Here is a 306-nt window from a genome sequence, read left to right on the forward strand (position 1 = left end):
GTTTATTCTGAGCTTGGGTCCCTCTTGCCAGTTGGGTGGGAGCACACTCATCCTTTCCATGACCACAACCGGGGCAAAAACAGCAGACGCTTCTCTCTTTGTAGGATCAGATTTGGTCTTCTTGTAGCCAGAGCTTTGTATTCTGTTGTTTTGTGTTCTCTTCCATCACCCCACTCTCCTGGGTTCCTTATCATTCCACTGTCCTTGCACATAATTGAGGAAGCTGTAAGGAAGAAACAACCCCTTTGCTAATGGAAGATGGAGAAGTTGATTTATTTCCATGCAAACCAATACAAGAGTAGAAGT

Source organism: Desmodus rotundus, chromosome X, assembly GCF_022682495.2.
Source record: "Desmodus rotundus isolate HL8 chromosome X, HLdesRot8A.1, whole genome shotgun sequence".
Lineage (NCBI taxonomy): Eukaryota > Metazoa > Chordata > Mammalia > Chiroptera > Phyllostomidae > Desmodus > Desmodus rotundus.